General features: G+C 34.7%; 1 protein-coding gene across 2 annotated transcripts in view; it reads left to right on the forward strand.

Annotated features, from left to right (window-relative positions):
• Positions 1-15,246, forward strand: part of LOC126727223 (cysteine-rich receptor-like protein kinase 25) — a 102,171-nt gene that overhangs the window by 17,101 nt on the left and 69,824 nt on the right. The window lies entirely within an intron of this gene.

The raw sequence follows: 15,246 nt of genomic DNA on the forward strand, positions 1-15,246 counted from the left end.
ATCCATTCAAACTATTTCTATTGATCTATAACAATCACAAAAACTAAGGAGAGCATATTCAATAATATTATAAGGTAAAATTCCAACATATAGATACAAAGAAACAATATTTTAATTTCTATTAGTAGAAACACTTTAAGAAACAAAATTTAAATGTGGAAAAACCAAAATCAAACCTTTATGGAAAAAAAACACCACCTTAATTCTCTAAATTTGGTGGTTTGAATCTAAATGACTCTAATAGAGTAACTAATTGATAAGAGAAAGCATAGCTGATAGTTCAAAGGAATTCGGATGTACTTAAAAGTATTATAAGATCTTTTATTGCTAACACTTAGCACTAAGCAACAAAATCACTTACACCTCTGATAGGGAAATCCAAATTGGAATGTAGATGCCTAAGATTGATGTTCTATTCTTAAATAGATAAAAATGCATAGAACATAGTTAACAATTGCAACTTTTAATACACAAACAGCAACAGCATCTAAATTAAATACCTAAAAGCCATAAAAGAACAAAAGAACCTAAACAAAATTGGAAAAAATAAATAAATACATATTTTTTCCCTTCCAAGTTACACTTTGCATCTTTTGTAGTCCGAATTCTAAGAATGCATCTTACAATCCCAGCCACCAAATTTCCACTATGGCAGTTTCAAGTGTGTAATGCTCATAAGCACTATAGTGTCAAGCAAATTTTTATTAATAATTAAAAGCACATAATTCTTGTAATTCAAGCAGTTTTATTTTTTTTGATAAGTTGTAATTCAAATAGTTCTTTAGAAATTTTTACAAAATCTGTCCAAAGTTGAAGCACATACATGCTGGAGGAATTGCATCTAAAATCTCATTTTAAACAAATTTAAACACATCAATTAGTTAGACTTATACATTAGAGAACATAATTGGTGCTAAAATTCCTTCTTTTCACTAACTATAGACATTTCCTTCATTTCAAATAGACTATTATTTCTACATCAATTTCATAGTTTTTTTAAAAATAAAATTTTAGGCAGGAAGAAACTTCTTAGTGTATGAATGATTCAACATAGTTCTCCAAATTCACATGAGACACTGTACACATACCATGTCCTCCCTATTCCTAAAATTTTCGTTCTTTCTTTTTGACCCTTTCCCACATAAGTATAAAATTTAAAATGCATAGTAGAAAGAAAAACACATACACATTATTGAACAAACAGTATAAAAAAAAAATAAAAAAAAAATAAAAAAAAAATAAAAAAAAAATAAAAAAGAATCACAAGTGGTACACGACAACTTATTTTATAGCATAAAGAGATTATGTATCAGGCTTCAATCCGAGATTGGAGGGTTTGTATTTATTAAAATCTGTAACTGGATTAACAAATTATCACTAATTCTAGGCACATAATTTGTTAGATGGGTTAGTAGTATTGTTAAGTTTTTGTAAATACATTTGTTTTGGAGCTTTTGTTGCTATTCTTTCTTGAAGGTGCAGGAGCATGTGTTTTTTTCAATAAAAGTTTCTTACGGAATTCTTAAAAAAAAAATTAACTATGGCATTAAAAAAACCCAAACAAAGGTTCTTTTTTACCTTGACAAAAAGGGATGGAGATTGGGCAAGAAAGGGATGCTCTATGGCGTCTAGTGATAAAGGTGAAGTATGGTTGTGATTGGGATGGTTGGTGTTCTAGCTCTTTCTCTAGTCCATATGGAGTTAGTTTGTGGAAAAATATTAGAAGGGGGTGGTACTCTTTATCTCGATTTATTATGTATGAAATTGGAGATATATCAAAAGTGTAGTTTTGGCTAGATCGTTGGTGTGGAACTTCTTCTCTCGCAAACCACTATCCTGAATTATATAGGATTTCCCATAGCAAAGAGGCAAGTGCGGCAGATCTAATGAGGTTCACCAATGGAGTCCTCCATTGGGAGATTTAGTTTTGTAGGGAGGTGCATAATCATGAATTGGAAGCTTTCAGGAGCTTCATCAATACCATTTATAGCACTCCTGTAAGGGGGATCAGGGAGGATAAGAGATGTTAGCTGCCTTGTAAGAGTAAAGGGTTCAAGGTTAGTGCATACTACCATCTTCTAGTTGGCCATAATGAGCAATTTTTCCCTTGGAAAAGCATTTGGAAGTAGAAAATTCCCTCTAAAGTGGATTTCTTTGTATGGACCGCAGCTTTGGGGAAATGTCTGACAATTGACAATTTAAGGAAAAGAAAGGTCTGCATTTTGGATTGGTGTTATATGTGCAAGTGTAATAGTAAAAGTGTTGACCATCTATTCCTACATTGCCCAGTTGCTTTGGAGTTGTAGGATATGGTTTTTGGTTTATTTGGAGTTTGTTGGGCTTTTTGCTTGCTGGCAAGGTCGTTTTGGTCGCCATTGTAATGGATATATATGGAAGGTCATTCCTCATTGTTTGATGTGGTGTATTCGGAAGGAGAGAAATAGTAGGTGTTTTGAAGACAATGAGCATTCCATGCCTGATCTCAAGCTTCTATTTTTCCAGACTTTACTTGACTGGTTCTCTGTGTGGAGAAACCAACCTTTTTCTTCTATTTTTGATTTACTTGACTTTTGTAATGTTCGTTTTTTATTTGTTCACCCCTATATACTCCCTGTGTACTTGGGTGTCTCTCTCTTTTTGATATCAATGAATCTTTATTACTTATCAAAAAAAAAAAAAAAAGTAATGCAGCAAAACAGTATTTAACAAAATCTTAAAATAAAGCTACAACCTATTAAGAAAATCAACCCTTAATGGACACATATAATAAACATAACCTCTGTTAGCAAAGAAAGTAAAACCTAATATGTGACCCCTTCTTTTGATTCAAAATGTTGTATTGCTAAAGCACATCCCTAAGATTCCATTACTCATCAATAAAAAATCAGCCCACTACCTTCTTTTTATCTATTCATTGGGTTGCGAAGCAAAAATTTTTAATAAAAACTCAATAACTAACACCAAAGGGTGGATGCACGCTGTGAGAGACCGCGCCCCTGGCCTGTTTTATAGGATGTTAGGCCAAACGCACGTGAATGGGTGGAGTCGTGTTATTGCCTCTCAAAATGGAGGTTCGACTAGTTATATTTTTCCCTTTAGATTAAGGGTTTTATAATGGAGTCGCCACTTATTTAATTATTAGAAAAATAAGAAAACCATAATTGAAAAATTCCTCATTTTATTAATATGAAATTGAATTTACATTGATCATAGGAAAATTACATGGCTGTGGTCCTAGATACAATCTAAGATAAAGTACATGGCTTTGTTTCCTAGTTACAATCTAAAAATCGAAAATTACATGGATAAGCATTTGATCTACTAACCCTTGATCTAAGCTCGGAGGCTATGTTACAAGGTGGGAAGGTGTTAGGCACCCACCTTGCCCAGTGAAACCGGTTTTCTAGACTATGGTGGCCAACATTCATATCATATCATCCAATATGTCAATCAATTTATATGTTAAATTTAATGTGTGTGCATGTGATAAACCCTAATTCAATTTATTAAGCATTGCATTTGGATTGAAAAATAAATTCTAGTAAATGTGTGTGGATGGTGATAACCTAGATTCAAGGATTTAAAAGAATTACTAAACAAACATGTTTTTCATATTTTCGATGTGGATTTAAGATTAAATCTAGTGATATGTATGAACATGTGATGAATAACTAAGAACATGTGAAGAACACATAAGAACAATTAAGAACATTCAAACATATTCAAGGGAATTATCATGCTTTAATCTTAAATTCTCATAATGGCAATATAAACAAACAGTTAGGGAAGAGGATTATACCTTCATGCAAGATCCATATAATGGAGGAGGGGACTCTTGATGGAGGTCCTAAGGGTGGAGGAAAAGAAGAGTTAGGAGAGGGAGAGTGAGTCTCACTCAATACCTTGAGTCTTAGGAAGACCAAGATATGACAAGACTACTTAACTTCACTAGAACTCAAGAGAAGAGAAGAGAGGGGGATTTTTTGTGTTTCTTGAAATGAAGGAGATGAGGGGTTTATATAGTAGTGGTGGAGGAAATATGAATGGAAGGCCATTTAATGAAAGTTGACAAAGAATTATGAACCTAGACCTCATCTTAGCCTTTGGGGAAATCTGGTGCATTAAATGTGGAGATTGAAGAGAGTGAGAAGCAAGCAAAATTCGGTTTTCCCGTAGCTGTTGTAACAGCTTGTAGAACCAATTTCAAAAAATCATATCTAACTCAATTCTAATCGGAATTGTCTCATTCTTGTACTCAAATTGAAGCCCCGGATGTCTAGTTTCTGGGAAAATTAACTTCATTCACAGATTCAAAATATGCTGAGAGATATTAATGAAATAGTGAGCAGAGGTCATTTGTTAGAAAATGGTTTCAGCACAATTAACATTAATAGGTCCCAAATTAGCTCCCAATTAAAAACTCATTGAATAATTAATGTTTAACTATCTAGTTGATTAGGTGTGTGCAACCCTACCATAAAATGTAGTCCTAACCAATCATATTATGACACATCATCGTTCTCAAATTGATTATATTTATAACCAATTGAAATCAATTGTTCATAATTACATATAGTCGAACTCAATTTGTGATTGTACATCTCGGCCATTAGAACTTGATTTGATGATAACTTTCAATTGATGGTCCGATTAGGGATTATGACCAGTCGATTTGATCGTTACAACATCAAGATCATTTTGGTGAAATGAGATTAAGGATCTAGTGACCAAAATCAAGATGCATATTTCCAATGTGAAATTACCCTTTTACCCTCCATATGAGGTTAAATGCAGGTTAAAAATAGGGTGTCAACAGAATGCCCCTCATTGGTAGAGCTTGAAAAGCGAATGTCAATGTATAAAAGAGACACCTAACTTTGCAATCAGTATTTAACCGTGGTGAATGCATGTAGATAAAAATGCAGATGGTCATGTTGTAGATCAAAATGTGGACTGAATCTCGAGGGAGATTGCCTACGTACCTCTTGGTGGGGGGATAAGGTCCAAACGTAGTTCATGCATGCAATTTTTTTTTTTTTAATGAGTACAAGATATGCTTACCTGGAGGACGACGGATCCTGGCTCATGTTTTTAGAGGACCAAGGATTTTTGGGCTTTAGCTCATGCTTTCAGAGGACCAAAGGTTCTGGATCTTGGCTCATGTTTTCAGAGGACCAAAGGTTCTAGATCCTAGCTTATGTTTTCAGAGACCTAGGATTTTTGGATCTTGGCTTATGGTTTCAAAGGACCAAGGGTTTTTTGGGCTTTAGCTCATGTTTTTAGAGGACCAAAGGTTCTGGATCCTGGCTCATGTTTTCAGAGACCTAGGATTTTTGGATCTTGGCTTATGTTTTCAGAAGACCAAAGGTTTCTGGATCTTGGCTCATGTTTTCAGAGGACCAAGGGTTTCTGGATCCTGGCTAATGTTTTCAGAGACCTAGGATTTTTGGGCTTTGGCTCATGCTTTTAGAGGACCAAAAGTTCTGGATCTTGGCTCATGTTTTCAGAGACCTAGGATTTTTCGATTTTGGCTCATGTTTTCAAAAGACCAAAGGTTTCTGGATCCTGGCTCATGTTTTCAGAGACCTTGGATTTTTGGGCTTTGGCTCATGCTTTCAGAGGACCAAAGGTTCTGGATCCTGGCTCATGTTTTCAAAGACCTAGGATTTTTGGATCTTGGCTCATGTTTTCAGAGGACCAAGGGTTTTTGGGGCTTTGTCTCATGTTTTCAGAGGACTAAAGGTTCTGGATCCTGGCTCATGTTTTCAGAGACCTAGGATTTTTGGATCTTGGCTCATGTTTTTAGAGGACCATGGGTTTTTTGGGCTTTGGCTCATGTTTTCAGAGGACCAAAGGTTCCGGATTCTAGCTCATGTTTTCAAAGACCTAGAATTTTTGGATTTTGGCTCATGTTTTCAGAGGACCAAGGGTTTTTTGGGCTTTGGCTCATGTTTTCAGAGGACCAAGGGTTTTTTGGGCTTTGGCTCATGTTTTCAAAGGACCAAAGGTTCTGGATCCTAGCTCATGTTTTCAGAGGCCTAGGATTTTTGTATCTTGGCACATGTTTTCAGAGGACCAAGGGTTTTTTGGGCTTTGGCTGATCCTGGCTCATGTTTTCAAAAGACCTAGGATTTTGAGCTTTGGCTCATGTTTTCAGAGGACCAAAGGTTTGGGATCTTGGCTCATGTTTTCAAAGGCCTAGGATTTTTGGATCTTGGCTCATGTTTTCAGAGGACCAAGGGTTTTTTGGGCTTTGGCTCATGTTTTCAGAGGACCAAAGGTTCTGGATCCTGGCTTATGTTTTTAGAGGCCTAGGATTTTTGGATCTTGGCTCATGTTTTCAGAGGACCAAGGGTTTTTTGGGCTTTGGCTCATGTTTTCAGAGGACCAAAGGTTTCAGATCCTGGCTCATGTTTTCAGAGACCTAGAATTTTTGGATTTTGGCTCATGTTTTCAGAGGACCAAGGGTTTTTTGGGCTTTGGCTCATGTTTTCAGAGGACCAAGGGTTTTTTGGGCTTTGGCTCATGTTTTCAAAGGACCAAAGGTTCTGGATCCTAGCTCATGTTTTCAGAGGCCTAGGATTTTTGTATCTTGGCACATGTTTTCAGAGGACCAAGGGTTTTTTGGGCTTTGGCTGATCCTGGCTCATGTTTTCGAAGGACCTAGGATTTTTGGGCTTTGGCTCATGTTTTCAGAGGACCAAAGGTTTGGGATCCTAGCTCATGTTTTCAGAGGCCTAGGATTTTTGGATCTTGGTTCATGTTTTCAGAGGACCAAGGGTTTTTTGGGCTTTGGCTCATGTTTTCAGAGGACCAAAGGTTCTGGATCCTGGCTCATGTTTTTAGAGGCCTAGGATTTTTGGATCTTGGCTCATGTTTTCAGAGGACCAAAGGTTTTTTGGGCTTTGGCTCATGTTTTCAGAGGACCAAAGGTTCTGGATCCTGGCTCATATTTTCAGAGGCCTAGGATTTTTGGATCTTGGCTCATGTTTTCAGAGGACCAAGGGTTTTTTGGGCTTTGGCTCATGTTTTCAGAGGACCTAAGGTTCTAGATCCTGGCTCATGTTTTTAGAGGCCTAGGATTTTTGGATCTTGGCTCATGTTTTTAGAGGACCAAGGGTTTTGGATCCTTGGCTCATGTTTTCAGAGGACCAAAGGTTCTGGATCCTTGCTCATGTTTTTAGAGGACCTAGGATTTCTGGACCATGCCGATATGTGTGGCCTTTTACACTAGTACCTACAAAATAAACATTTTCAATTAGTAACGGAGTTATTCATTGAAAAGAAGTTGGCATACCTAACGAATGCCCCTAGTTTGGGACATATTCCATGCTTCGATGAATGCTGAGGGTGGACAGTTGACTTGATGTTGCACCACTAGAAAATATGGAAGAGGATCATCGCTTTCTGTTCCTGAAGAAGAATTTAATGAAGATTTTTTTTTTTTTTTTTTTGTGAAGGAATTTAAAATTTTGATTGATGAACTTTTTTTTTTTGGAAAATTTTGGAGATCTTGAATTTTTTTGAAGGAATTGAAAATTTTGATTGATGTTTTTTTTTTGAAAATCTTGAATTTTTTGAAGGAATTGAAAATTTTGGTTGATGAAATTTTTATTTTCATTTTTATTTTTTTATTTTTTTGAAAATCTTGAATTTTTTGAAGGAATTGAAAATTTTGGTTGATGAAATTTTTAGTTTCATTTTTTTTTTGAAGGAATTGAAAATTTTTATTGATGATTTTTTTTTTAATGGTAACCTAAGAAATACGAGCCCAATGCCCCTAGTCCCAAGGCTTTTTGAAAATTCTCTCTTTTCTTTTCTTCTCTCTCTTTTTTTTTTTTTTTGAAAGATAAGGAAATCTTTTTTTTTTTCTTTTTTTCAAAAAAATTGAAAATCCTTTTCTTTTTTTTTCTTTTTTTGAAAATTTTATCTGAAGATGAAGATGGAGTAAAAGTGATGAAGATTTATTCATGATGATTTTTTTTTTGAAAAACTTATCCTTTGAATGCGTATAACTTTGGTTGGAAGTTGATGCGGATTGCTGGATAAGTCCTTGCTTAATTCCTACAAAAAGATAATTTCAATTAGCAATGGATTTATTCATTGAAATGAATTGGAAGTACTTAGCCAATGCCCCTAGTTTGAGGCATATTCCATGCTTAGATTGAAGCTGAGTTCATTAGATGTTGCGACCATTGGGGAACATGAAAGAAGATCACGGTCCGTCATCATTGGTTCCTGCAAAATGGCTTTCTTTCTCTAGCTTGTTAGAAACCAGTTATCATGAAAACATTTTTGGCCATTGCCATTAGTGTAGACATGCTTGCAAAAAATGGATTGATGCCTCAAATGAAAACATGCTTTCATGCGAGAAGAACATATTTGCATACAATATAAATAGGCCAATGCCCTAAGTTTAAGCATGCTTGATGCAAAACAAATGGGCTTAGCCTAACATGCATCCAAATAATTTTGTCACATTGTTTTGATTTTGTTCTCCAAGGTTGTTTGGGTGATTGGGACCGGGCCTCTGCAAGGCTGCCTACGTACCTCTCTCATAGAGGATCAGGTCAAGACGTAGTTCAAGAGAACTGGATTTTGAAAAAAAAATGATTTTTTTTTTATTGAAAAAAAAAATTTCCATTTTTTTTTTTTTTTTGGGAACAAGAGGTGATCCTTTGAACAACCATTTTGACAAATCAAAGTGTTCAAGATCATTAAACTCATGTAATCAAATTTGCTTCATCCTTTTGAATATCGTCAGATTAAGTCTCCAAAGGCAATCAAGAAATGAAATGTGATAATATTTATGAATCACATTGTTCGGTGCAAACAAGGAGAGTGCTCCAGGTTTGGAAGTTCTTTTGAGTCATTTTGAGGGTTTGAGAATTTGAGAAAATTTGTTCTCGGACATATTATCATGTGGGGTTTGACAATTTTAAGCATTTTTCCTTTTTAGTTCAAGAGAAAAATATTATTAGAGTTTAAGATGCGCCTACAATTAGCAAGACTTCAAGGAGTTCTTATTCATGGGTTGTAATGTAGGCCGGGTTTAGGTTATGAAATAAATGAGATAAAAGGGCTCAAAAATCCCTATGATGTTCCCCTAGTAAGCATTACTCAAAAATCAAGTATTGGAGGAGTTTTCTCATTTCTTTGTTGCCATCTTCTCTAGTTTTCATTGGTCACTCGTATCAACAATTGTTTTTATGCTCATTCCTCTTGAATCATACCTCTAGACTTTCATCTTGTAAAATTATTCTCTTTTTAGGTTGCATCTTCAAGTTTCCAACTTGGTAGGATCTTCCAATTTTTTTTTCTTTTCTTCTTCTTGTTTTCTTTGGCCCTAACTTTTGCCTAGACCACTCTTTTGGGTTTTCAGCCTAGTGGGCTTTCTTTTTTTCTTTTTTTTTTTTCTTTTTTTTTTTTCCATAACTTTTGCCTAGACCGTCCTTTTGGGTTTTCAGCCTAGCAGGCCTTTTTTTTTTTTTTTTTTTTTTTTTCTTTTGTTCTTTCATCTCTTGGTTGAATGAACTTTTGGGGACCTTTTGCCCTCCTAGTATTTCTCAGCTTAATGATTTTCGGTCATTTTGATGTACTCTCTAGACTTCTTTCTTGCCTTAATGCACTTGCACCTTTATGTGTTTGATGAATCTTTTCCTTTTTTGATGAACTTCCTTTTGGATGAACCTTCTACTCTTCTTGGCATGATGAATTTTAGATTCTTCAAACTTGATGCACATTTTGCTTTCTCTCACATTGATGGAATTTCATTTCTCTTTCCTTGATTGAGTGAAAACTCCTTTTACTTTGATGATCTCTTATCTTTAGCTTAATGAATTCTCTACTTGTCTTTCATGTCTTCTAGGAGAGCTTTATCAATTAGCTTCAAAGCTACAAGGTCGACTCCTCCTCAACATGAGATTTAAGCATGCATACTTTGAATTTTCTCACCCTAGGTTTAGATTTTAGTGGGTTCATGCGAAAATGAGGCTAAGTGTTTAAAGGCTCAAATGGGCTAGCAATGGATAATGATCATTCTAGGTATTAAGGTATAATCTTGTTTTACCAAAGACGGCCTCCCTATCCCTAGTAATGCTTGCTTGCAGGCACAGTGACTTGAGCTCTTTTAATAAATTCCTCTTAAAAGAAAAAGTATGAATGCTCTATCGGAGACACAAAAGTTTTCAGAAATTTGGAATGAATGCATGAGCTTTTTGAATTTTTTGATGGATAGATTTTCTTTGATTGCCTTGTAAGACCATTTCTTCTTTTATTCAAAGTAATTTAGAAAAAGTGTTTGCACGGATCAAATGAAATTAATCCTTTCTCAGTACAAGTTGATTGTTCAAGCCTTTAAACATCACAATTTAGAAAAAGTTTTGTCCAAGGGATCCTCATGTACCATTTTGAAAAGAAGACTTTAAAGAATCTTGAAATCTTTGAAAAAAAAAGGGGCTTTTTGAAAAAGTCACTAGGAAGTCCAATGCCAATAGTTCAAGGAATTTTTTTTAAATGACTTAAGGGCTCAATGCCCCTAGTCCAAACATTTTCTCATTTGAATTTTTTTTTTTTTTTTGAATTTTTTTAAAGTATATACATGAACAAAGTACATCAAATGCTACATGGATTTTTAGAATTCAAAGAAGCATAGAAACATGGAATAAACCAACAAACTTTAATCTTAACCACGATGTCACAAACCAAATGTGGAGTGAGGCAAAGTTGGGCCACTTGCTTCTTCTTGGTCAATTTAGGATGCTTGAGGCTTGGTGTGCTTAAACCTTAATTATGATGAAATGGCTTGGGCTTGCATTGGAAGGCTTGAACTATGTGATCATTTGGTATTTGCTTGAAATGGCTTGACCTTACACTTGGAAGGCATGTATCTTGTGAACTTTTGGCCCTTGATGTTGATCATGCGTATACACCTTTGATGGGCTCAAGTGTTGGGCTTAGACTCATTCAAGAAAGAAATTGGGCTTCCATTTTAAGTAGAGTTCAATCTTAGGCTTTTGGGTTTAAGTTCATTCACAACATACAATGTTCAAACAATCATGATGGGCTCAAGCGTTGGACTTGAGTCATCATGGTTCAAACAACGGCCAAACAAATGCATAATGAAATGCAATTTACATGGACCGACCTAAACGTAGGTTCTATGGGTCATTACAACATGGGTAGAAGATAGGTTAAAGGTCCCCACAAGCTAGGACATCATACCTCCCAACTTGTGATGCTAGGAGCGCCGCGTTTGTCCAAACAGTACAGTTTGTCCTTATGAACCACCACAGCATAACCATGATGATCCTTGTCACGGTGGGTGGTAGGTTCACTGCTGGAAGACCACAATCCACGGCTAATACTACCGGGCTTCCGGGCTAGCACACAAATAAAAAAAATTTTATTCAAGCAAATGATGCATAGCATGCAAAATAATGACATATTAGACATATTATATAAAACAGTAATAAAAAACAATGACATGGTTGGCCACCATAATCTAATTGAAGCTTAGCCCTCAATTTCCCCAGTGGAGTCGCTACTGTGAGCGACCGCACCCCCGTCCCACTTTTATGGGATGTTGGGCCAAACCCACGTGAATGGGTGGAGTCGTGTTATTACCTCTCAAAATGGAGGTTCGACTAGTTATATTTTTCCCTTTAGATTAAGGGTTTTACAATGGAGTCGCTACTTATTTAATTATTGAAAAAATAAGAAAACCATAATTGAAAAATTCCTCATTTTATTAATATGAAATTGAATTTACATTGATCATAGGAAAATTACATGGCTTTGGTCCTAGATACAATCTAAGATAAAGTACATGGCTTTGTTTTCTAGTTACAATCTAAAAATCGAAAATTACATGGATAAGCATTTGATATACTAACCCTTGATTTAAGCTCGGAGGCTATGTTACAAGGTAGGAAGGTGTTAGGCACCTACCTTGCCCGATAAAACCGGTTTTCTAGACTATGGTGGCCAACACTCATATCATATCATCCAATATGTCAATCAATTTATATGTTGAATTTAATGTGTGTGCATGTGATAAACCCTAATTCAATTTCTTAAGCATTGCATTTGGATTGAAAAATAAATTCTAGTGAATGTGTGTGGATGGTGATAACCTAGATTCAAGGATTTGAAAGAATTACTAAACAAACATGTTTTTCATATTTTCGATGTGGATTTAAGATTAAATCTAGTGATATGCATAGACATGTGATGAATAACTAAGAACATGTGAAGAATACATAAGAACAATTAAGAACATTCAAACATATTCAAGAGAATTATCATACTTTAATCTTAAATTCTCATAATGGCAATATAAACAAACAGTTAGGGAAGGGGATTATACCTTCATGCAAGATCCATATAATGGAGGAAGGAACTCTTGATGGAGGTCCTAAGGGTGGAGGAAAAGAAGAGTTAGGAGAGGGAGAGTGAGTCTCACTCAATACCTTGAGTCTCAGGAAGACCAAGATATGACAAGACTACTCAACTTCACTAGAACTCAAGAGAAGAGAAGAGAGGGGGATTTTTTGTGTGTCTTGAAATGAAGGAGATGAGGGGTTTATATAGTAGTGGTGGAGGAAATATGAATGGAAGGTCATTTAATGAGGGTTGACAAAGAATCATGAACCTAGACCTCATCTTAGCCTTTGGGGAAATTTGGTGCATTAAATGTGGAGATTGATGAGAGTGAGGAGCAAGCAAAGTTCGGTTTTCTCGTAGCTGCTGTAACAGCTTATAGAGCTAACTTCGAAAAATCATATCTGACTCAATTCTGATCAGAATTGTCTCATTCTTATACTCAAATTGAAGCCCCAGACGTATAGTTTCTGGGAAAATTAACTTCATTCACAGATTCAAAATATGCTGAGAGATATTGATGAAATAGTGAGCAGAGTTCATTTGTTAGAAAATAGTTTCAGCACAATTAGCATTAATAGGTCCCAAATTAGCTCCCAATTAACATTAAATGGCTCCAATCACTCCTATTTCAGACTTAATTGGTTCCAAATTTACCCTAATTAAAAGATAATTGCACAAATTACTCATTGAATAATTAATGTTTAACTATCTAGTTAATTAGGTGTGTGCAACCCTACCATAAAATGTAGTTCTAGCCAATCAAATTATGACACATCATCGTTCTCAAATTGATTATATTTATAACCAATTGAAATCAATTGTTCATAATCACATATGGTCGGACTCAATTTGTGATTGTACATCTCGACCATTAGAATTTGATTTGATGATAACTTTCAATTTGATGGTCCGATTAGGGCTTATGACCAGTCGATTTGATCGTTACAACATCAAGATCATTTTGGTGAAATGAGATTAAGGATCTAGTGATCAGAATCAAGATGCATATTTCCAAGGTGAAATTACCCTTTTACCCTCCATGTGAGGTTAAATGCGGGTTGAAAAATGGGGTGTCAACACACGTACATATGAAAAATTATGTGAACATGAAACACTTTATGAATCATATGCTTATTCAGAGCAGCCCAAAACATCAAAACCTACAAACATTGAAAAAAATAAAATGCTAGAGACCACAAATTAAATATACAAAACTGGCTTAAAATTGAAATTAGCAATTATAGAACCCTCACTATTACAAACTAAAATCTCTCAATGTCATCATTGAACTAGTCTGAATTGTAGTGAAAAAAATTTATGGTGAAATCCAACCTTCTATTCCCTAAGATTCCATTACTCATCAATATAAAATCAGCCCACTACCTTCTTTTTATCACTTCATTGGGTTGCGAAGCAAAATTTTCAATAAAAACTCAAGAACTAACACCAAAGGGTGGATGCACGCACATATGAAAAATTATGTGAATATGAAACACTTTATGGATCATATGCTTATTCAGAGCAGCCCAAAACACCAAAACCTACAAACATTGAAAAAAATAAAATGCTAGAAGACCACAAATTAAATATACAAAATTGGTTTAAAATTGAAATTAGCAATTATAGAACCCTCACTATTACAAACTAAAATCTCTCAAAAACCAACACAATGTCATCATTGAACTAGTCTGAATTGTAGTGAAATTTTTTTTTTGGTGAAATCCAACCTTCTATTCCCTAAGATTCCATTACTCATCAATATAAAATCAGCCCACTACCTTCTTTTTATCTCTTCATTGGGTTGCGAAGCAAAATTTTCAATAAAAACTCAAGAACTAACACCAAAGGGAGGATGCACGCACATATGAAAAATTATGTGAACATGAAACACAGACCACAAATTAAATATACAAAATTGGCTTAAAATTGAAATTAGCAATTATAGAACCCTCACTATTACAAACTAAAATCTCTCAAAAACCAACACAATGTCATCACGGAGCTAGTTGAATTGTAGTGAAAAAAATTTGTGGTGAAATCCAACCTTCTATTAGGATGCAACAAAAAGGGTAAAAAAACACTAAGGCAATTCCTAATTTCCAACAATTTTACGGGACAACAATGATATAATAAGATTTTCTTTGATAAAATAAAAAAGAGCACAACTGTACATGCTACCAACATTAGCACAAATAGAAGTCAGAAAGATGGCAGTGAAAGTAGTGACAACATAAAAACATATTCCTCAAAATTTTTAGGCCAACTTATGTTCTGATATTGGGTAGTCAAGTATTTAGCATGCAGTCATTGACAAAACATAATCAGTTCAAGAAAATAGAACAAAACAAAACTCAAGAAATTGAAAAAAAAAAAAACAAGTAAAAGAAAAAAGGAAATTAGGGAAAAAGGTAGCCAAACCTTGAACCTTGATTGAGTAATGCAGCAAAACCAAGTTCTCACTCCCAAATTAAGACAAATAAATAGCTTTCGTTTTGGGTTTTCATTTGTTCTACTATTAAATTTCTTTTGCCAACAATGATTAGTTTCATTTATAGTCACACATGACCAAGTATATATGTTGAAGAGCATTCCAAAGCAAAAACAAAACAAAAACTATAATCAATCTATTGTAAAGGCTTGTTAACGGAAAATTTTATATCTGATCATGAGTTTCACTTATAATTTTCCTCCTCTTTTTTGTTTTTGGATATGAATTTTTTCAAAGAGTTGTGAAATTGTTAACTTGTGCATAATTGTAGAAATACGTGGAATGATGAGAGTATATATGATTGTACATAATTGTAAAAATGGTTTCATTAGATAAAGTTATAAGATTTTGATATCATTATGTTTCTTTTAAAA

Source organism: Quercus robur, chromosome 5 (genome assembly GCF_932294415.1).
Source record: "Quercus robur chromosome 5, dhQueRobu3.1, whole genome shotgun sequence".
Taxonomy (NCBI): Eukaryota; Viridiplantae; Streptophyta; class Magnoliopsida; order Fagales; family Fagaceae; genus Quercus; species Quercus robur.